This window comes from Emys orbicularis, chromosome 4 (genome assembly GCF_028017835.1).
Source record: "Emys orbicularis isolate rEmyOrb1 chromosome 4, rEmyOrb1.hap1, whole genome shotgun sequence".
NCBI classification, from domain to species: Eukaryota; Metazoa; Chordata; order Testudines; family Emydidae; genus Emys; species Emys orbicularis.
Genome location: NC_088686.1, coordinates 120,339,221 through 120,362,836, shown reverse-complemented (window position 1 = coordinate 120,362,836; position 23,616 = coordinate 120,339,221). Strand labels below are relative to the sequence as shown.

Here is a 23,616-nt window from a genome sequence, read left to right as displayed (position 1 = left end):
ATTTTTTATTTTAGTACAGCTTCGAGTTAAATTAAAAGAGAGTAAACAGCTCTGCATTAGCTTCCTCTGCCAGAGGTGTGAAAACGGAAATTGCCATAGGCGTGGTATCACATCTCCCAACACCGGGTTATCAAAACAGGGTATGAGTATTAAATCAACTTTGCAGCTTATAATCTTATATTCATATATCTATATCTATATCTTAAAGAACTGTGATATTTGTAACTCTGTAATTCTAACTGTTTTACCATTTGCTTACTATCTTCATTGATTTTAATAAAAAGGTCTTTATGACTATATCTGTCTCAGTGTAAACTTCCTGTCATACCCCCGAAGTTCCTTTTATAAACTCTGTGAAGCCTGATTCAGGACGAACTTTATCTTCTGATCAAACAACTTGGCGAGCCAAAACCCATACTAATTAATACCCACAATAATAATTAGTAAAATTATTAAACTTATTAATTAATTAAAAATGTATTTAAATAAAATTAAATTAAGTGGATACATTAAATTAACACTACTAACACACCCCAAATCAGGCTACACCCACAGCCCGAACCTTCACCCCCTACACTCAACCTAAGCCCCTCATCCCCGGCCCCACCCCAGAGCCCACACTCCCAGCTGGAGCCCGCACACCCCTGCACCCCAACCCTCTGCCCCCTTCCACACTCCGAGCCCCTCAACCCCACCCCCACCACATGAATTTTGTTATGTTCACCAATATGGAGGTGATGTGTCACACGTCACCTCCATATTGGTGCACATAACAAACTTCATTCCGCACATGGGTGGGAAAAATTAGAGGGAACATTGCTTCTGGGACTCCTGGCTTTTGTCCATCACCAGGGGATCAATTACCACCGACACCAGCACAGGCTCTGTACCATACACAGCCGAACAGGGACTGAGGGAACCCAGAGCCCAGGGCAATGTCAGGCCAGGAGGGAAACTAACCTTCCGCAGAGAAAGGGAGGTTCGAGAAACGTATCCCTGCAATTGCACCAAATCACATTGTAAGAAGCTGTGCGCATACAGCTGGGGGGAGAGACCTTCTACAAACTAACGTTGCGTTAGATGATACAATGAGCAGATAGAGCGACTGTCCTGTCTGTACAACAGCTGGATGGAACCTTAGTTAGATGGTTCTGTCTCTGGTTGAGTTTTGCTGTATTTCATGGACAAAGGATGGATGGATAGAAGAAAAGTGTAATATGGATGGATGGGTCGGGGTGGGATAGGGAGGGGTGGATAGATAGACAGATGGATGGAGATCACATTTCAATGTGAGGTAAGAAGATCTCCTAGAGGTTGGGTGTGTTTCGCTCCCAGACCATTGGTGTCTTTAGCTCCTACCCCCGCTCCGCTATGGGAGAGTCACCCTGTGCATTGCAGAGCAGCTCCCTGGATTCACACCATGCAATCCACGCAAATACAGCAGCCGAGTGCAGCAGAGAAACAACTAGAGGAAGAAAAATAAGGAGACCCACTGCAAGCACATGCAGCTGATATTTACAATGCCATTACAGCCTCCGCTTAGGCAGTACAGTCCGCCACTGGAAGCAAGAAACGTCTGTCGAGAGAACAAGAAGTCAGCAAGAGAAACTGTCAGAGAGGCAGGAAACAAAAGAGAGACAGAGAGAGAAAGAGAAACAGGCGGCTGGGTTCCAGAGAGAGCCAGACAGAGACACAGATCCTTGGAGGGAAGGGAAAGATGGGAAACAGAGAGAGAGAGAGAGACAGAAAGAAGACAGGGTAGGATGGCCCAAAATCTAACACACAGAACAAGGCAGATCTGAATCCAGGCCCAACCCCTAGGGCAGTTTGAAGGAAATATCAAGCTGGGTAAGACTGGAAGAGAAATGTTCTGACTTGGGAACCTAAAGATAGGCACTAGGGGAAACATCTGCAAAAGTACCAGAGCAACTTAAAGGCCTAAGCCCCCCGTGACGTTCAATGAGACATAGGCCTTGTCTACACTAGAAAGTTGTTCTGCTTGAACTGTTCCGGGGTAGTTAGAGCAATACAACCTGCCTTGGTGTGGACGCAATTATACTGGTGTAGAAGGTGCTTTATACAGGGATAGCTATTCCCATATGGGAACGGGAATACAAGTACATAGCAGCTTTATACTGGCATTGTTATAGCTACATATTGGTCAGAAATTCATGCCTGTTGCCAACATACAGAACAGTTACATTTTCAAGTGCAGAGCAGGTCTTACGCTCCCAGGTGTCTGAGCCACTTTTGAAAATGAGACTTCAGCTCCTAAGTCACTTCGGGTTCATCTTCACTATCAAGTTAATGCAGGCTCTTTCTCGGGTGTTGCCCCGACCCCGGCTCGCGTCCACACACAAAATCCTCTCACCCAAGTGTACTGAATTCGTTAATTCCTAGAGAGTAGCTATTCCTAGAGCCCTGTGCGGATACAAAATTTGTATCCACATTCGATCCGCAAAAATGGTCCGCGGATAGAAAGCAATTCTCCCCTATGCCCGGAATACAGCTACAAGCACCACTTACAGCGTCACACCAGGCGTAAGTGGTGTCTAGCCCTTGTGCTGGCCCTGTGTGCAGGAGTGAATTTCACTCGTAAGGCCTTACCCACCGTGCAGTGATGTCAACGAGTGTATTGACTTAGTGGGCTTTGGATCACGGTCACAAGGCATGATCCAGCAACGGTGCTTAACTTTAAGTCCCATTGGGACCGCTTGCATGTGCTTCAATGTTTTGCTGGATCGGGACCTGAGTGACTCAGGAAAGGGCTTCAAATAGCAAGGCCTTCTCCTCCCCATCTTGCACGAGTCAGTGAACAGCCGTACACAGAAACAGGAGAGAGAAAGGAAGCAGAGAGAAAGCAAGAGAGGATAGTCATAGCAAACCAGCGTTAACATTTTTCTGGGAGAAAACAACTGCCAGGGACGGCTTTGTTACTGGCGAACCTGTCCCAGTGGCGCTGCTGGGACCCAGTTGGCAGAGTTTCGTGAGGGTACTGTCTCCCTAAACCACGGTGCTCCCGGGGTCTGTGCGCTTGGGCAGGAAGCAGCATTCCAGAGCCAGAGGCAGTGCTAGCCCATTGGGCTAAGCAGGAACATTCTGAGGGGCCCCCACACAGCACATACTGAAAAAGCCAGTAGGGAGCCCCCATCAGCTGCTTGGGGCCCTAAGCAATCGCTCAGTCTCCAGAGCAGACAAGGCTACAGACTCCAGGTGAGACAGGTGCAAACACATACCCTGATGGGCAATGACCACTTGCAATGACCCAGAAACCCCAGCTGCCAACGGCGGGCAGAGAGGAGTACTTACCGGGTGGGGTTGATGCTCTCCAGCTACATGCCCGGCTTCACTAAGCCTAGTTCCCCCTAACCAAAACTTCCAGCACGGTCCCTAGAACTCTGGGTCCCTTAGCTCCTGGTGGCCAGACAGGATCTCCCCTTACCCCTGGAGCTTTGACAGTGGCCATGAGGGGGGCTGTCAAGGTGCGTGCCTGGGAGCGATGTCAAGGGGGAAATGAGGGGTGGGGGGATCGTGGGGTGGCCGAGTGAACCCTCTGGAACGAGACCAAAAAACCAGCCCCGAGGTCTCTTGTTGGAGGAGGGGATGTGGGGTGACTTGGGCAGCGTGCCCAACCCGTTAGTGTTTCTCGATACCCACTGAATGCCAAGCTCTTTCCAGTGGGAAGCCAGAGCTCCAGTGGATCCCTTCCCAAGCAACAATGGGATCTGGAGCCCAGGTGCCCTCATGTCTGAGAACTGCTGGGAAGGACACAGCAGCCCAGAACGTGTTTCAAGGCCCCCCGAGCAGACAGAGAGCACTCCGTGGGCAAAGAGCCGCTCGATGGCAACTCGGCACTTGGGGAAAGGGGCTGGTAGCTGCTGCTCTGCCTGGAACTCCTGACAGCAGCTGGCAACTGCCCAAATGAGCAGGCAATTTGGGGACCTCTGCAAGCTCCCTAAGGGGTTTGTCCTTTGTGCTGGCTGGGAATGGTGAAAAAGCAGAGGGGCTGACACAGTGCCGGTCACTAAAGCTGGGGTGGCAGTCCTGCTTAGGAGGGCTTTTGGTTGCTGTTAGCTGGTGGTGACATGGGAATGGAGCCAATGACCCAATACCCGGTGGGGGGCGGCTCTGAGGAGTCCTGCTCTCTGGAGTTCGGCAGCTCGCTCAGCCAGTGCAGTTGCCCCAGGAGAACGGAGCCAGCCAGAGGGCTCCTCTGGGCTGTAGGGATGGCAATCCACCATGCAGGACTGGTGTGCATTGGGGCTGGGAAGCTGTGCCCGAGAACAGGAGAGGATGACATTTCATCTCCTCCGGGCCGGATCTCCTTGCCGATGGTTCACTCTCAGATGCGGGGGAACGGATCAATGCTACTCTGGGACAGCACAAAGAGCGGGGACTCTCTGCAGTGACAACTGGATGGGCCTTTTTATTAGCGAGGACGTGCTAACCCCACTGGAGTGCTCACTTCGGAAGCTACTTCTCCGACTACAGCTGGGTCGATTGTACGCACCGCACACCCGATGTGTGTATGGAGCCGGTTTCCATGCCACGTGCTAGCAACGAGGTACACAGCTCCCAGCAATGCACTGTGCACGCCTCTCTGACAATGCTTCTGTATGCAGGCTGCTCAGTACATACACACTGCAGCGTACACGTGTGGTATCATGTAGACGGTATATACCGAATACATTCCGGTGTATATTGGATATACAGGCACACATATACAGAGTAGGCACCGGGTATATGTGGCAATCGTCATACACACTGACACACTCCAAGCACACGCAGCAGATTGAAACGGTGCCTGACCCTCACGGAGCGCAGGGCAGAAACTTCTTATAGGGACCATGAGGCAAGGGGAACCCTTTCAGCCATCTCTATGGTGATCTCAGGCCAATGAGCTGATTACTAGCCATCTGGGCATGAGTTTAAAGAACACGGGCAGGGCACGGCATGGGTGCAGCCTCTGGGGAGTACTGGCATATGTCACTGCGGAGTCAGCTTGAGGTTCTGGTTCTGTCCCAGGACAAGGGCAGTTTCCACAGGGTACCTCTCCAGGCAGATTCAGGAGGAGGGGTGGGGTGAGGGCCACTGAGGCTAGGGGGGGTCCACCATGGCTGTGTAATGGCTGAAGAGAGATCCCGTCAGCGCTGTCTCTTAAACAGCAAGGAGAAGGTTAACCCGTGTGCCCATGCCCCTGCCCCATTCTCCTTCTGCCCGGCCCAGGTTGCTCTGCCAGCCGGACCGGTGTCCCGCGCAGTCCTGCAGGAACCCGGGCCTCCCATGTGACAGTGGGACGCTGGCAGCCTGCCAAGGCTGTCACTGCCATGACATCACTGTCCTGCCCATGCTCTCGGACACGTTCCCTCCGCCCATCGCGGCACTTACATCGATCTCGCTCAGGATGACGTCGATGATGCTACCGATGACGATGAGGAAATCAAAGACGTTCCAGGGGTCGCTGAAATAGCCCTGAGATTGGAGAGAGTAATGAGGTGGGAATGACTGGGGGGGCCGAACAGGGGGAAAGGAAAGGAAGAAGCTGAGGGTCAGACAGGGGGGTTATAAACTCCCTGCGGAGGAGACCTGCCGTTCCTGAGCGCAGCGCGCTTTCTCCCTTGCAAACCGCTGCCCCACTCACCGCGCCAGAGGGAGGGTCTCCGTTTGCCCATACAGAACACAGCCAGCATGGCCAGGCTGCCCCCCATGCCTCGAGATGGAGAGAGCACTGCGGAGCTTGGATTTAGATTTCCTTCCATGTCTACTCTTATCCGCTGGCACCCAGCACCCACTGAGCTCTTGGGGTCAGACCTTCCCAGCTGATTGGTGCCGATGCTTATTCTGGGCGAGTCCTCGGCACGCCAGGGAACGAACGCTCCTAGCCCCCAACAGGCCCAGCAACAGTGTGATTGTCCATCAAGGGAGCTCGAGTCAGGGCTGGGATGGCGGGGAAGACACGGCTCGCAAGTACAGGGGAGGTGTGTGGCCAAGGAGCTGCACTGGGAAACATTCCCTGCAGTGCACCTACCCCGGCCCACATCACTGTGTATGGGTCGCAAGCAGCGGCTCTTGCGGCATGCCCCATGCTGGCTGCCTGGGGCTACAGGCGTATAGGGAAGGCAGGGGGAGGCTGGAGGAGGCTGTTCTTGTACTAGGTAAGTGCCCGGTGGGCATGGATCTGTTTGAACCAAGTGGCAGCAAGACAACCTGTGATTATCCCTTACGCTCAGAGGGATGACCTGGAGGGGGCTTGGTTCCCAGAGGACCATCCACATTTGGGGTTCTCTACCCCCGAGGGCTGGCATTGGTGGGGTTCAGGGAAAAGCGACCATTGGATGCCAAGGCAGCCCATGGAGCAGCGGCTCACGTGACTGAATCGCTCGTGAGGTCGGGCAGGGGAGGGATTCCCCTCCGGGCACATCGACAGGGACCACGGAGGTGATGGCCGTCTCTCAGTGGCATTGGGGACAGGCCTGCGGGGCGGGGGGCTCTGCCTCGCCTCTCATGTGGCTCAGTGGCTGTGGTGGGGGGAGGTTCAGGGGCTCTCCCAGGGCCGCTCACACGCAAGCCTGGTTTGATGGGGGGTCCGGAGAGCTCCAGGGAGGACCACTAGCCTCCCACCCCCATTGGAGAGACACCCAGGACAGTGAGAGCAGCGGAGTGGGGGTGGGGGTGTTGGGCGAACAGGTAGCTGGAGGAAGGGCTCCCCCTTGTGGCCTGGATTGGCCCTGCTCTTCCCCTCAGGAGCTGCCAGGTCAGCCTGCAGCCCTTGCCCAGGTGACTTCAGTGGCACTGTCCACATGAGTGACTGGGCGTGGGCAGGTCTCTCCGGGGCCCCAGGCTCCGAGGGGATTGTGTTCCCGGGACGCCGCATGGGGAGAAAATGCCATGCCCACCGCTTGGGGTGAGCCCCTGCCCTCCTCCAGATTCACACCCCCTGGGCCCCCCTCCGGACTCGCACCTGCCAGTCAGGAATCGGGGTCTGCAGCGGAGCCAGTCTCCAGGCAACCCAACGAGCACAGCTGGCTTGCAGCAGGCTGCCTGTGGATACCGCGCTTGAGGGGTGGGGAGAGCCAGCAGACAAGCTCTTAAGCCCAGCAGCGGCAGTAGCAGCAGTCCAGTGGCTACTCAAAGCATTTGTCCATGGCTGGGACAGCTCCTGCCTTGTCTCAGCTCAGGTAACTCGGTTCTGACACTGGGCTCTGACTCCTGCTCCAACCACTGGGCACGGCTGCCCACATCCTGGTCACGTTATGCACCCCCCCAGCACCCCTCTCCAGACTCATGCCCCCCAGACTTTCACCCCACACTCACCTTGGCTTTGAAGGCCATGAGCTTGAGGAACATCTCCAGGGTGAAGAGGATGGTGAAGGCCACGTTCAAGTTGTCCGAGAGGTGGTTCATCTCAGCTGACTGGTTGTAGTGCTGGGGAGCCAGGAAGAGGCACAGGTTAGCCCACTGGGCTATGGGGAGCAGGTATGAGGCTGGGCTCTCAGATTCTGGGCCAGATGTGAGAGCCTGAGACCAACATACAAACCTAGAGCTCTGGCGGGGTTGGAATGTGAGCAGAAGTTGTGATGCTTTCCCCCATTCCACACACAGCTCTGCCAATAGTCCTGCCCCCTAGCCCCCTCCCTGTTCCAGCCCTGGGTCCTGCCCCACAGCTCTGTAGATGTTCCTGACTCCTGATCCGCAGCCCGGGGCGTCTCCGCACTCACACACAGCTGTGCCACCGTCCCTCCCTCCTCACCTATAGCACCCGCGGCTTTTCCATAGGAGGGGCCTCCCTGGAGCAGGGATGCTGAACTGCCTGAAGTATTCCAAGCCAAGATCCAAACCCAGATATCCAGGGGCACCCGACCAGTGGCCCAGCCTGAGTCTCACTTTGATGGCTTGCTAGTCTGCTACCAAGAGCAAGGTGGTCTTGGACACCCCACCCCCAGGCCCCATGGACAGTGATCAAAGGTTGCCACCCAACAGCGAGGTCGTTAGCTTTGCTCCCTCCTCACCTGCATGCCCAGGCAGATGGTGTTCAGCATGATCAGGAAGAACATGAGGTACTCGAAGTAGTAGGAGGTCACCACATACCAGATCTGGTACTGATAGGGGTTCTTGGGGATGTAGCGTCTCAGAGGGCGGGCTTTCAGCGCGTACTGGACACACTGGCGCTGGGGCAACAGGAGGAAAAAGGTCAAGCGTTGACGCCCGTGGAGCAGAGGTGGCACCGTGGGCAATTATGAAACACTCCCAGCTATAAAACCTCCAGCTCCGCTCCCTGCCCCTCTCCCCTGCAGAGCCAGGCCAGACCCGATTTCTCACTGCGCAGGAAATCCTGTGATTTTGAACATTTTTTTCCCTGTTCTGAAAACATAAAAATTAGAAAGTTCCCATGAAACAAAAGTTGTGTTTGGAGCCGATCTAAATGTTTTGCTCTGAGAAAACGGGAATGTTTCCCGCCGCCTTCGACCTTCGTCAGCTTAAATCTGTGGTTTGTTTCTAAATGAAAAATCAAACCAAAACCCCCCCAAACATTCCATTCAGAAAATGGCTGAATGGCTGACGCTAGCAAAATGCTTCATTGCGGGAGGGGGTTCCAAATGATATTTCATCAGAAGGGACACGTTTTCAACAGCATCAGCATTTTCCACAGGAGAATTGTTGTGATGAAACATTTCTGCCCCTCTCTGACTCCAGGCTGCCCTGGTGCACGGTTACCAGCAATCGCTTGGGCGTTCTGCTCTCGGCCCCTTCTGGCCCAGGTCGCCTGGGTTAACTCCCTCTGTTCTTGCACATTGGGCATGAGACTCATAACAACCTCAGGTGCTCAGGATCTGGAATCCACCCATCCATCTGTGAAGCTGGACCACAAGTCCTTAGGGCCATTTGTGATCACAGAAAAACTTGACCCGGTAACCTTTTGATTGCAGCTGCCAGAATCCCTCAAGGTCCACCCCTTGTTCCACATCTCCTTCCTGAAACCTTTCACCGAGAATCCCTTCCCACCCCATGCTACTCCTCCCCCTCTGCCAATAACTGGGCTGGGCCAAGAGGAACGCATGGGCCAGCGGATTCGGGACTCCCGCCAAGTCCGGGGGCGACTCCAATAGCTGAGTGATGGGGAGGGATGCGGCCCAGAAGAGCATTTGTGGGAATCCCTGGAACACGTCCATGTCCTGGACCTCCTGCAGGCTCCCCAAGAAACCCAGCCCAAGGGCTCCAGGGAGGCAACCCTAAAAGAAGCGGGGTGCTGTCAGGTATCAGACCAGCTAGGCCCAGCCGCTGGCCTAGTCCCTGACTAACTTCGCTGCAAAGCAATCAGTGAGCCTATCTGCACTACCTTGGAACTGACAGAGAGGTCACAGCCCCTGACGGTTCTAAGCCCGGCCCCCACCGCAGATCAGCGGCTGCTTACCGGGTACCTTGCCTGCAGCAGCACTTGCCCTTGTTCCAGTCCCTGCTCCCTTCCAGCTTCAAATTTCTGGCTTCGATCCCCAGCCCTGCCCGTGGCTTACCACACCTTCGGCTCTGGCATTTGGCTTCTGACCCTCGGCTCATTCCTGGACTTTGCCCTCCCTGGACCCAGTTCTAACCAGTTATTAGTCTGGGTGGGAAGCCGGAGCCCCTTGCACTCCCAGGCAGGAATGGGCCATAGAGGGCCATATTCTAGCTTTCCTTGGGCGGGGGAGAGGGCACGGGGGCAGCATGAGTCCTGCATGACAGTCGTGGCGGGGACTAGCACCACTGGGAATGCCGGAGGTCCCTCATGGGGTGTGGCTGGGGCCCAGCTGCGAGGCCAGTGTGCAACGGTGGGAGCATTTTCTGCACCTTCTTAAAGGGAGCAGCAGGTCCCACTCCCGAGGGGGCTCCCCAGCCCACCGCCACCCCTTGTTGGCAGGCCACCGCCAGTCACTGACCTGTAGGGTGACCAGATCTCAAGAGTAAAATATCAGGACACATGGGGGGGCACACCGGAGGCATGGGGGAGGGGAGTGCACAACCCTAGGAAGCTGTGAGGGGGGTGCATGGCCCCAGCTCCGGCCCCCTCTGCAAGCCGTGGGTCGGGGACACATGGCCCCGGTTCTGGCCCCCTCTGCAAGCCGCGGGTCAGGGACGCACGGCCCCGGCTCCGGCCCCCTCTGCAAGCCGCAGGTCGGGGACGCAAGGCCTTGCTCTGGCCCCCGCCGCAAGAGGGGGTCACAGGGCTGGTGCAGGGGGTTGGGGCGCAGGAAGGGGGTTCAGGGTGCTGACTCCGGGAGAGAATTTGGGTGCGGGAGGGGGCTCAGGGCTGGGGCAGAGGTGCGGGTTCCGGGCGGCGCTTACATCAGGCAGCTCCCCAGAAGTGGCAACATCTCCCTCTGGCTTCTAGGCAGAGGAGCAGTTAGGTGGCTCTGTGCACTGCCTCGCCCACAGGTGCCGCCACAGCATTTCCCATTGGCCGCGGTCCCAAGCCAATGGGAGCTGCGGAGCTGGTGCTCATGGCGGGGCATGCGCAGAGCCCCCTGGCCGTCCCTGCACCTAGAACCCAGAGGGAGATTTTACCACTAGCCATCTGGGTAGGGAGCCTACCAGCTCTGCACCAACCGGAGGCCTGGCAGCCCTACAATATTGGGACAAATGGGGTGAGGAGCCCCCTCGGGAGTGGGACCTGCTGCTCCCTTTAAGAAGGTGCAGAAAATGCTCCCACCATTGCACACTGGCCTCGCAGCTGGGCCCGAGCCACACCGCATGAGGGACCTCCGGCATTCCCAGTGGTGCTAGTTCCCGCCACGACTGTCATGCAGGATTCATGTCCATCATACATCGGTCGGGTCACAGGACAGAGAGTTAAATATCGGGAAAGTCTGGTCACCCTACTGACTTGGGGCAGGCCCCCACTGCAGCTCAAAGGGTCGATACTGTGCTGCTCCCACATAGCCAATACGCTAGTGTGGTGGGGCGGCTGCCCCACACAGGGAGGAAGGATTAAAGCAGGCCAGAGGGAGCCTGCGCAGAACCCTCCCATCAGAGAGGCGAGCCAATCAGGAGGTGGCTTGTTGCAGCGGCCAATCAAGGCCAGCAGAAGCCATATATAAAGGGCTGCTCAACAGAGCAAAAGGCAGTCTCTCCCTGGCCTGCTAGGGAGAAGGATTGGGTGCCTAGGAGCACCATGGCTAGAGCAGTGCTGGGCAGGGTAGCAGAGCAGAAGGAGCTTCTGGCTGACCGCTGCCAGACTCTGGCCCCGGAGGAAGGGCAGACAACATGCTAGGGCTGCCCCTCACTTGCCCTGAGGGAAGTGGCCCACACAGACTGCAGTTTGCCCCTGGAGCAAGGGACTAGACTGGTGACTGCAGCAGGCCACTGAGGCGAGTGGCTGGACTATAGACTGCCAGTCCCCCCGAAAGGGGTGGGAGACAGCGGAGAGAAGAGGACGCCGGGGAGCAACGCGGGTCACAGAGTGGTGGAGACAGCAAAGCGGGAGTAACGGCGAGCGAGACACCACCGGAGGAGGCCGCCCTGTGGAAGGATTTGAGCTAATTCCAGAACGGCCAGCAGGAGGCGCCATGGTGGTGAGTCTCGCTCCGTCACAACTAGTTAGTGTAGGGTTACCATACGTCCAGGTTTCCTCGGACATGTCCGGCTTTTCGCTCTTTAAATAGCCGTCCGGGGGGGATTTCTAATAATCTAAAAATGTCCGGGATTTCCCCCGGTCAGCTATTTAAAGAGCGAAAAGCGGCTGACAGGGCGGCCGAGCGCCGCTCGCATTGGGGCCTCGGCAGTCAAAGCCCCTTCCCAGCTCCCCCCATCCCCTGCAGCCTTACCATGCCGCCCGGCAACGCTGGGGGGCAGGGCTGTGCGCCTGTGAGGGAACGCGGCGGCGGGGCTGGCAGCGGTGGCCAGAGCCCCTCCCCCGCTTCCCCCCTCCTCCATAGCCTCAGCACGCCACTCGGGTGGGGCGGAGCCAGACACCTGCTCTAAGCCGAGCGGCACGGTAAGGGGGCCGGGGAGTTGGAGAAGGGGGACAGTCAGGGGACAGGGAGCGGGGGGGAGGGTTGGACGGGTCGGGGGTTCTGGGGGGGCTGTCAGGGGGGCAGGGGTGTGGAGAGGGGTCGAGTCAGGGACAGGGAGCAGGGGGGGTTGGATGGGTCGGGAGTTCTGGGGGTCCTGTCAGGGGGTGGGGAGCAGTTGGATAGGGCATGGGAGTCCCGGGGGTCTGTCTGGGGGCGGGGGTGTGAATATGGGGTGGGGATGTGGATAAGGGTCGGGGCAGTCAGGGGACAGGTAGGGTTCTAGAGGGGCAGTTAGGGTGGGGGGTTCTCAGGAGGGGGCAGTCAGGGGACAAGGAGTGGGGGGGTTGGGGGTTCTGAGGGGGGCAGTCAGGGGGTGGGAAGTGGGTTGGAGTGGATGAGGGCAGGGCGGGGCTAGAGCGGGACTTCCCCCCCCCCCCCCCCAGTGTCCTCTTTTTTGATTGTGGAAATATGGTAACCCTAAGTTAGTGGTCTGTGCAGCCTGGCTTATGGGAACCATCCTGGGCTCCCAGTGTGGTGGCCAAGCCTGGATGTGTCGGTGAAGGTGTCAGAGAGCAGACAGAGAGAGGCACAGAAGAACAGGGGGTCTCGTCTTTCAACTCTGCAGCTTGGACACACCCTCGTGCCTGGGCTCCCGGCCTCTCCTGCCTGGGGTCCCCTGCACCTTGGTCTTGCCTAGTTCACACCCAGCTAGGGCACCCCGGCTCTCGTCCGGCTGGCACTCATCCCGCACGCTTAGCCACGTCCAGACCCTGGCACCTAGCTCTGGTACAACTGGCTCCTCGCACCCAGAGCCTGGGCATCCCTGGAACCGGGAGTTACCCATGTCATGGGAGCTGGGGTGGGAGGAGACTGGGGGGTCGGAGGGAGGTCTCTGCAGGCTGGGGGAGGTCCCATGGGGGGGATTCCATGGGGAGTACCTGGTTCTTGTCCAGCTCGCAGTTCTTGTATTCGCTCTCGCCCTGCTCCTGGAAGGTGACGATGACAAAGCCGACGAAGATGTTCATCATGAAGAAGGCGATGAGGATGATGTAGATGATGAAGAAGATGGCGATCTCCAGCCGGTAGTTGTAGATGGGGCCCATGTCCTCGGTGTGGGTGTCAATGGCCTTGTACAGCAGCCTGGGGGGGGGTGGCGAGTAGAGAGCATGCAGTTTACCAGGCTGCATGGGGGGGCGGCTCAGTCCAGCTGAGCTAAGGCAGAGAGGTCAGGACATCCCAGACAGCTGCTTCCCCTTTGACTGCACTGGCACCTCTGTGCCCCTGATCGGGGGTGGGGGGGTCTGACCCCTCTCTCCATCTTCGGCAGAAGTCCCCTCACATGGCATTCCCCAGCCAGGCAGCAGCACCAGTGGGGTGCTGGGATCTCCCCCCGTGTAGCCTGACCCAGTGCCCGGCCCCCATGCTGCGTGCTCCCCCCGGCGGACTCACTGCGGCCAGCCCTCGAAGGTGAAGAGCGACATCATGGCTGAGAGGACTTTGTCGAAGTGGAAGTCGTTGTGCACCCACTCGTGCGGGTACAGCTCTTGCTGCTTGGGGCCGCTGTCCATGTACACGATGAAGTTGCCTCTGGAATGGGAGGCAGCGGCGCATTTACAGACGAGGGGTGAGCGAGCGGGGGACTGGGCCCAGAAACTCTCCAGTCCCCTTGCCCATGACACACACGTGCCCGCCTGCTGAAGACTCCATGCTGCTCAGAGCACGTTACTGTCTCACCAAATCAACCTGGGGAACTCACAGCTGCAGGAAGCCAGAGGCCAGTGCTGGTCGCGACAAGCACCATGGCCGAGTATGCGAGTTCTGACAATAACAGGAATCGGCAGTCATGCAATCAGGGTGTGCTGAGGAAGGATCACCTGTGGATGCCAGGGCTACAACCCGTCTACAACCTGCCCAGCAGCCTCACCAAGATCCACCCTTGGTGCCTCTCCCCGGAGTACCTGGGATCAGGTGGCAGCCTGGATCTGCAGGCTGGAGCAGCTTGGCAAATCCCACCACATGCATGGCAAATCCTGCCATCCGGAATGAGCTCTGCCCTTCCACAGCCAGGGAGACTCATGCCCCAGGGCAGCCCCCTATACACCCAGACACGTACTCCACCCACTAGGGTGTCTGAAAGGGGACCTGCAAAGGTGACATAACACCTGGGGATATGGGCGGCACGTGACTCCTCCATTTGGGGAGGCTGCGTGTGCCCAGACCACAGCCCTGCCCCTGCTCCAGCTCCTGCCCCACTCATCCCCGCCTGCGCCTCTTTGGCCCCTCCCCTGGGGTTCCCCTGCCTGCCCACCGGCTTCCGGCCGCTCACCCCTCGTGCATGCGTGTGTCTCTTCACCCCCTCCCGCAAGGCTCCCCTGCAAGCAGACTGTGGACAGGAAGAGGATGAGTGGGAGCGGGAGCTCAAGTGGAGTGCGGGCAGGACCACAGCCAGGGTGCCCACCCTTTTGGCAGCGGTGCGCTCCAAAGGCGGCAGGCCGTCTGTTTGGAGAGGCTTAGCCCCCTCTGGCCTCTTATACCCACCACCCATGCCTGGGGGCTGCCATCTTCTGCTCCTGCTTTTGATGATGAGTGAAGAAGGCCTGAAAGAGCTTTTCCAGGTCGTTCCATAAAACACAAGACAGTCCCAGGCTTAGGGTTGCCAACTTTCTACTCACACAAAACTGAACAGCCCTGCCCTGCCTCCCAGGCCCCGCTCCCCGCTCACTCCCTCTGTCACTCGCTCTCCCCATCCTTACTCACTCCCTCATTTCCACCAGGCTGGGGCAGGGGGTTGAGATGCGTGAGGGGGTGAGGGCTCCGGCTGGGGATGCGGGTTCTGGGGTGGGGCCAAAAATGAGGGGTTTGAGGTGTAGGAGGGGCTCCGGGCTGGGGGATGGAGCCGAGGGGTTCGGAGTATGGGAGGGGGTTCCGGGCTGAGGCAGGGGACTGGGGGGTGGGAGGGGGTACGGGCTCTGGGCTGGGTGTGGGTGTTCCGGAGTGGGGCCAGAAATGAGGGGTTCAGGGTGCGCGAGGGGGCTCCGGGCTGGGGCAGGGGGTTGGGGGGTGGAGGTGCAGACTCTGGGGTGGGGCTGGGGATGAGGGGTTTGGGGTGCAGGAGGGTGCTCCGAGCCAAGGGCGTGAGGGGGATCAGGGCTGGGGCAGGGGGTTGGGGCGTGGGAGGGGGTCAGGGGTGCAGGTTCTGGGCGGTGGTTACCTCAAGCAGCTCCCGGAAGCAGTGGCTTGTCCTCCCTCTGGCTCCTACGCGGTGGCGCCGCCAGGTGGCTCTGCGCGCTGCCCTGTCCGCAGGCACCCCCCCTGCAGCTCCCATTGGCTGTAGTTTCTGGCCAATAGGAGCTGCAGAGCTGGCACTTGGGGCGGGGACAGCGTACGGAGACCCCTGGCTGCCCCTACACATAGGAGCCAAAGGGGCGACATGCTCCTGCTTCCAGAAGCCGCAGCTGACTTATCCCCGCTGTGCCGCTGACCGGACTTTTAATGGCCTGGTCAGTGGTGCTGACCGGAGCCACCAGGGTCCCTTTTCGACCAGGCGTTCCGGTCAAAACCCGGACACCTGGCCACCCTGCTAGTGCCTTAACCGTTGGCCTGGCCTTCCTCTGGCTTACGAGCCCAACTCCTCCTTGGTCCTGGCCATTCAACACTCCCCTCGGCTCTCTGCCCCCTAGAGCAAACTGCCCTGTGCTGCAGGCTTTGCTCTGCATAGAGAGCCACCCCTGGGCTCCTCTGCTCAGCAGGCTCCCGGGAACAGGCTGTGAGCACAAGAGACAACAAACCAGGACTGGTTCCTCGCCTTCCCCACCAGTCCCCCCTCAGGCAATGACACCCCCGGTCCCTGCACTCTGGCTGTGAGGTACATGCAGTGACGACAGGGGGCGCCTACCTGCATTCCTCTTCTGTCATCTTGTCCTGATCCGTACAGCTGCTAAACTTCCCCTAGGTTTAAGCAGAGAGCAGAAGAATCAGGGATTGTACTGTGAACCGCAGGGGGCCTGACTGATAGACCTGGGGAGCAAGGACAAGGGCAGCTGCTGGCAACTGCAGTACATCCTGACATGGCCCCACGGCTTGGCCCCGACCCAGGGGGCAGCGTCTCCACGGCCCATTCCAGCCTGAAAGGGGGCTGGTTAGTGCCGGCCGTGAGCGTCTGGGCCCTATCCCAGCTGGGCCTTTCCTTAGGGGTGGTTAGAGCCCAGCCAGATGTGCCAGCCCTCAACTCTCCCTGCGCAGTCAGCAGCACTGACAACCCCTAGGAGCCCTGCAGGGCCCGAAGGCCAGACCACTGCTGTAGCAACCCGTAGCACTTCTAGCCAAAGAGTCACGTCAACCTCATCCATTCGCACAACAGCGCAAGTGCAGACCTGCCTGCAGTGCCACGGGTGGTCAGGAGGAAACACCTGTGATCCTGCAACACGGTGGGGAGCTGGAGCGGGCGGGGGAAACGAGTCACAGGTGGGGAAGGGACTGGCCCAAGGCTACCTGGCTGGTCAGCACCAAAGCTGGGAAGAGACCCCCAAATTGGCTGACTCCCACTGGGCCATGGGGCTGCCTTGCTTGGGCACAGATTATGCATACACTGCCCTGTTCTGCCTGCAGCGTGCTAGTACCCCCAAGGGGATGGCTGGGGATGGTCCTCGGCCTCCCTCTGAATTTCTGACATGGGAGAATCCCCTCTCTTAAAAGAAACGAAAGGGAGCCACTTCCTGGCACTTCCCTGAGCTCAGCTCCACCCCAGCTCTCCCCAGGACAGGGAGGGTTGGGGGATACCAGCGCTGGGTTCTGGCCGGGAGGGGCTCTCACCTTGAAGAGCTGCACCTCGATGCAGGCGAACATGAACTGCAGCAGGGTGGTGACAATCACAATGTTGCCGATGCTCTTGATGGCCATGAACACGCACTGGACTACGTGCTAGAGAGAGAGAGAGAGGCCAATGCAGAGATGGGCCAGGCCTGCAGCACCACGACCTGCTGTGGGTATCGGCCGTGCCCGTGTGCAGGGGAAGGGGCCATCCCAGACACGGACGGGGGACACAGCACCACACCGGTGTGCCGGGGACGCGGCCGTCCCAGACACGGATGGGGGACCCAGCACCACACCAGGGGAAGCGGCCATCCCAGACACGGACGGGGGACCCGGCACCACACTGGTGTGCAGGGGAAGCAGCTGTTCCAGATGCAGCCAGGGGACCTAGTACAAAACCAATGGGTTGCTCCCAGCTGCCCACAGACACCTAACAAAACACCCGGGTGAGAGTGAAATCAGGTGGCCTGAGCCCTGGGACGTGCAGTCCTGGGATCCTGCTCAGATGGCCCATGATCTGGCAGGCCCTGGATTCCTGTGGCAGATCTGAGGGGGGCCGTGTCCACCCCCTATGGAGGGCCCTTGTCCCCGCCTTGCTCTCACCGTCAGCCCCTTCGCTCTGTTAATGGCCCGCAGTGGCCGCAGGACTCTCAGCACCCTCAGGATTTTCACCACGGAGATGGCGCTGGACCTGGGGAGGGTGGGGGGAGACGGGGTGACTCAGCCAGCTTGGGATCTGGCCAGACAAATCAGCTCCTCACACACATCGGGGGAGAGCCAACACCTGTGCCCCTCTAACATGGGCAGGGGAGCTGTACCTGCCAGGGACAGGAGGGGGCAGACTGGGGGGACAGGCAGGGAAGGAGGGGGCAGGCTGGGGAACATGCTTGGAGGGCAGGCCGGGGGTTGCAGAGCAGCAGGGGCAGGAGGGGGCATACTGGGGGGGCAGGCTGGCGGTGTGCTGCAGGGGACAGGCTGGGGGGTGTGGAGTGGCAGGGGCAGGAGGGGGCAGTCTGGGGGGCATGCTTGGGTGGCAGGCCGGGAGGTACAGAGCGGGAAGGAGCGTGCTGGGGGGGCCGGCTGGTGGTGTGCTGCAGGGGGCAGGCTGGGGGGTGTGGAGTGGCAGGGGCAGGAGGGGGCAGTCTGGGGGGCATGCTTGGGTGGCAGGCCGGGAGGTACAGAGCGGGAAGGGGCGTGCTGGGGGGGCCGGCTGGCGGTGTGCTGCAGGGGGCAGGCTGGGGGGTGTGGAGTGGCAGGGGCAGGAGGGGGTAGTCTGTGGGGCATGCTTGGGGGGCAGGCCAGGAGGTACAGAGCAGGAAGGGGCATGCTTGGGGGGCCGGCTGGCGGTGTGCTGCAGGGGGCAGGCTGGGGGGTGCGGAGTGGGAGGGGGCGCGCTGGGGGGCAGGCTGGCGGTGTGCTGCAGGGGGCAGGCCGGGGGGTGCAGAGCGGCAGGGGCAGGAGGACAGGCCGGGAGCATGCTCTGGCGGGGCCAGGCTGTCATGTGTTCTAGGAGGGGATTGCAATCCAGTTTGACAGAGCTCCCCAAGGGCAGCACTTCCAGGCGCTTCCCACCATTCCTGTAAGGGGCAGGCGGCTGCACAGTACATCAGTAGCAGAGTTGGGCCTAGCCCCCAGGATCGCTGACATCCCTGTCCTGAGCCCTAGCCCCTAGGCCACATTCCCACCCACCGTGAGGAACAGAACCCAGGAGTCCTGAAGGAACTTGGGGGAGGAGGAAGGCAATTCCAGATTGAAGTGGGTGCCTGCCCACAAAATCCTTGCGTATCCAATTCATGGCATAGCCTCTCCTCCCCATTCTCGGGGTTGTTTATTTCCTTACTCCCAACAGCGTGGCTGGATGACTTAGTGGCACTGAATAGTGTATGAATGCTAATGCAAGGGGAATCAACCAACTCACATGCTTCTGGGCACAGGCTGATTGTCACAGGGATCAGGAGGGAATTACTCCCCACCCTCCATCTACAGCCCTGCATCTGCCCAGGTGCATCCCTACCATCTGCAGCATCAGTTACTGGTCATTGCTGGAGGTGAGATACTAGGCTAGACAGACCAATGGCCTAACCCATCCTACGTCTCTATTGCCAACGTAGATGACAGCACAGCAGATGGCCCTATCCTCTGCTGAACAGGCAGACCTGTTGCTACAACGGGTGCTTACTCAATTCCCATGGAGATGAGGGAGACAGCAACCACCAGCAGATCCAGGATGTTGAAGTAGTTCCGGCAGAAGGACCCCTTGTGAAGGAATGCACCGTATGCGGTCATCTGAAGGGGAGCAGAGGGGAGTTAATGGGAACGGGACAGATCACCTCTGATCCTCTTTCTTTTTAGTGACTGCTGCTCATGAAAGAAGCCAGATTGGAGCCCTGGACACTTAAGTCCTCTCTAGATCCACAGAATAGGCACAGTAAAGGAAGCTTATCATGTACCACCGAGCCAGCGAGCCTCAGCCCCACCCCACAGGAGTCTCTCCAGGGAGTTCATTCTCCACAGCCCGTTCTTGGCCCAGCTGCCAATTGTGATGGTGCTTTTCTCACGCAGACACCTGTGGCCTAGGAACTGGGCTGACAGCCACTAAACAAATGCTTCCCTGGGCGCCCAACCGGCCACAGTAGAGCACGGCCCGCAGGGCCTTCTCTGACTGCTCCGTCTAGGGCGGGACTCAGGAGCAGAGCTGGTCAAAACTCAGCATTTCTGTTTCGGGGGAAATTTCGACACATCATCATTTGGTTTTGGTCCCGATTGGAACAAAAAAAATATTTTCAAAATATCCCATGAAATGGAAGTTTTGAAAAATGTTGGTTCTGGAACACTTTGAAATTTTGTTTCGTTTTATTTTATTTTATTTTATTTCTTTTTGTTTGTTTGTTTAATATTTTTATTTTTCTATTATTTAATGACATGCCTGTGGCATACACTACTACTACTGGTGTCGTAAAATGACATAATCGTTTAATTATTCTATTGATTTTATTTTAAATATTTAATAACGGGTGTTTCAGTCTAGCAGAGAAAGGCATAATATAGTCCCATGGCTGGAAGTTGAAACTAGACAAATGCAGACTGGAAAGAAGGTGTAAATTGTTTACAGTGAAGGTAATTAATCATTGGAGCAATTTACCCAGGGACGTGGTGGAGACTCCACCACTGACAATTTTTAAATCAAGAGGGGATGTTTTTCTAAAGGCATTCTCTAGGTTCTATGGTCTGTGTCACATAGTAGGTCAAACCAGATGATCGTAATGGTCCCTTCTGGCCTTGGAATGGATTAATCTGTGCATTTTTAAAACAGTTAAGGGCAGCTGCTACTTAGCACTGATTGAAACATCTTCTCTTCTCTTCTAGGTCAAAACGTCTGCTGTTTGCATTGTAACTCCAGTGTCAAACTTTCATTACAACACAAACAGGAGACATTTTGATCTAAAAGAAAAGCGAAGCTGTTTCAATCCATGCTAAGTGGCAGCTGCCCTTAAAGAGTTTTAAAATAAACTATATTAAAATAATATTTCTACTAGGGCTGTCAAGCGATTAAAAAAATTAATCGCGATTAAAAAAATTAATATTGATTAATCTTGCAGTTAAACAATAGAATACCATTTCTTTAAATATTTTTGGATGTTTTCTACATTTTCAAATATATTGATTTCAATTACAACACAGAATACAAAGTGTACACTGCTCACTTTATATTTATTTTTGATTACAAATACTTGCACTGTAAAAAACAAATGAAATAGTATTTTTCAATTCACCCAATACAAGTACTGTAGTGCAATCTCTTTATCATGAAAGTTGAACTTAAAAATGTAGAATTATGTACAAAAAATAACTGCATTCAAAAATAAAACAATGTAAAACTTTAGAGCCTACAAGTCCACTCAGTCCTATTTCTTGTTCAGCCAATCGCTCAGACAAACAAGTTTGTTTACATTTGCAGGAGATAATGCTGCCCGCTTCTTATTTACAATATCACCTGAAAGTGAGAACAGGTGTTCTCATGGCACTGTTGTAGCCGGTGTAGGACTGATGAATGAAATTGTTTTAAATTGTTTACTTTATTAACGTAACTTCATAAGTAAAGTTTTATGAATGAAACAATATTCATTCATAAAACCGGTTACCCCAATAACTGGCTAATTAACAGTTAAGATGCTTGTTAAGAGCCATAGCTGTTCAGTCAGCTGCCTTTGTAAGTTTCACTATCAATCCAATTCCTGCTTAAATCACTGAGACTTGCACTGTTTCAGTATTGTAATTTCTGTTCACCATTTATTACACTTGCCTACTGTGTAACTTCTGTTCACTGTTTGCCATCCATTATACTTGTCTATATTGTAACTTCTGTTCACTGTTTGCCATATTGTAAGTCAAACCCCATTTTAAAACGCTTACTCCATTTTGTAAGGGCTTGCTGCAACCTTCATTTTTGCAAACCCTGCTGTAATCTTATTAGTTTAGTTTAGATGTGTGAATGAGGTATGTATGGATGATGGAATCAACCTCCAGCCCCAGCCTGTCCTGATTAAATAGAGTTCAAACACCAACGGCTGAAGATGCAGACAAGAGCCCTAACAAAGTAAGAAGAATCCACCCTAAAAAGAAAAGGTACAATAGAAGGAAGATCAAAGCCCGGTCCGAGGCCGAAAGTCATGTCTGCAATTGACGGGTGATCAATCACCAAACCCAGAGGCAGCATGACACAGCAAGACCTATAGACTCTGGATTCAAACTAAAGCCTACAAAAAGGATGGGTGAGATGGAAAACTTTGGAGGAGGGTAACATTCTGCTGCCAACATGGAAGGGCATTGGTGCATGCCCAACAGAGACCCAGCTCGTCCTTGTGCCCGGCTTTCCTGGCCAGTTAGCCACCACAAGCTACGAACCCAAGCTGCAAACTCAAGCCACAGACTCAAGCAGGACTGGTAACTATGCAGCAGCTGCAGAACATCTGATGGATGTGTGTGTGTATAGGTATTAGGTATAATGTGTGTGTATAAGGATTAAGATATTAGTTATTGGTCATAAATCAAATTGTTATCATAATAAATGTGGCATCTTTATCTTGTCCCCTTTAATAAGATCCTGCTAGTTTTTATTGGTATAACACCGGCGTCACTAGTTATTTACATGCCAGATGCGCTAAAGATTCATATGTCCCTTCATGCTTCATCCACCATTCCAGAGGACATGCGTCCATGCTGATGACGGGTTCTGATTGATAACAATCCAAAGCAGAGTGGACCGATGCATATTCATTTTCATAATCTGAGTCAGATGCCACTAGCAGAAGGTTGATTTTCTTTTTTGGTGGTTCGGGTTCTGTAGTTTCTGCATCAGAATATTGCACTTTTAAGACTTCCGAAAGCATGTGCCACACCTTGTCCCTCTCAGATTTTGGAAGGCACTTCAGATTCTTAAACCTTGGGTTGAGTGCTGTAGCTATCTTTAGAAATCTCACATGATACCTTCTTTGCGTTTTGTCAAATCTGCAGCAAAAGTGTTCTTAAAATGAACATGTGCTAGGTCATCATCTGAGACTGCTATAAGATGATATATGGCAGAATGCAGGTAAAACAGAGCCAGAGACATACAGTTCTCCCCCAAGGAGTTCAGTCACAAATTTTATTAACGCATTATTTTTTTAACGAGCATCATCAGCATGGAAGCCTGTCCTCTGGAATGGTGGCCGAAGCATGAAGGGGCATACGAATATTTAGCATATCTGGCACGTAAATACTTTGTAATGCCAGCTACAAAAGTGCCATGTGAACGCCTGTTCTCACTTTCTGGTGACATTGTAAATAAGAAGCAGGCAGCAGTATCTCCCGTCAATGTAAACAAACTTTAGAGACTGGGAATGGTTGGGTCATTACACTAATTGAATTTTTTCCCCCCATGTTAAGTTCTCCTCACACCTTCTATGGGTCATCTCGATTATCACTTCAAAGGTTTTTTTTCTTCTGCTGCTGATAGCTCATCTCAATCGATTGGCCTCTTACAGTTGGTATGCGTACTTCCACCTTTTCATGTTCTCTGTATGTATAAATATCTTCTGTCTGTGTGTTCCATTCTATGCATCCGAAGAAGTGAGCTGTAGCCCACGAAAGCTTATGCTGAAATAAATTTGTTAGTCTCTAAGGTGCCACAAGTACTCCTGTTCTTTTTGCAGTTACAGACTAACACGGCTGCTACTTTGAAACCTTTTTTGTCTGAGTGATTGGCTGAACAAGAAGTAGGATTGAGTGGACTTGTAGGCTCTAAAGCAGGGGTTCTCAAACTGGGGTTTGGGACCCCTCAGGGGGTCACAAGGTTATTACATGGGGGGTTGTGAGCTGTCAACCTCCATCCCAAACCCCGCTTTGCCTCCAGCATTTATAATGGTGTTAAATATATAAAAAAGTGTTCTTAATTTATAATGGGGGTCGCACTCAGAAGCTTCCTATGTGAAAGGGGTCACCAGTAAAAAAGGTTTGAGAGCCACTGCTCTAAAGCAAGGGTGGCCAACCTGAGCCTGAGAAGGAGCCAGAATTTACCAATGTACATTGCCAAAGAGCCACAGTAATATGTCAGCAGCCCCTCATCAGCTCCCCCGCCACCTCCCGCCCACCAGCAGCCCCGCCGATCAGCGCCTCCCCCTCCCTCCCCGCACCTCCCAATCAGCTGTTTTGTGGCGTGCAGGAGGCTCTGGGGGGGGGGGAGGAACGAGGGCATGGCAGGCTCAGGGAAGGGCGCGGGAAGGGGTGGAGTGGGGGCAGGGCCTGTGGCAGAGCCAGGGGTTGAGCAGTGAGCACCCCC

At 55.5% G+C, this 23,616-nt stretch overlaps 1 pseudogene; it reads right to left on the bottom strand.

Annotated features, from left to right (window-relative positions):
- LOC135877808 (voltage-dependent L-type calcium channel subunit alpha-1S-like) overlaps positions 1-23,616 on the bottom strand; it is an 87,768-nt pseudogene that overhangs the window by 33,733 nt on the left and 30,419 nt on the right.